A 211-nucleotide genomic window follows, 5' to 3' on the forward strand; every position below is an offset into this window, starting at 1 on the left:
AAGTGTTACTGTGACAGTCCTGAAAGGCCACTATATATATGTATTTACATTAGACATCACGTGGACGTTTTCAAGGCTACCAGCTTGACTATAGGTTTCGGTTATGTGTTCAAGTGTTGAGGTTATGATTTTGCGAACATGAAAGGGTAGTGGTGTAGGAGCTGGGGAACAACTGAGCCAACATGTAGGTTACAGGCTCCCAACACGCAAC

This window comes from Myotis myotis, unplaced genomic scaffold, assembly GCF_014108235.1.
Source record: "Myotis myotis isolate mMyoMyo1 unplaced genomic scaffold, mMyoMyo1.p scaffold_m19_p_18, whole genome shotgun sequence".
NCBI classification, from domain to species: Eukaryota; Metazoa; Chordata; class Mammalia; order Chiroptera; family Vespertilionidae; genus Myotis; species Myotis myotis.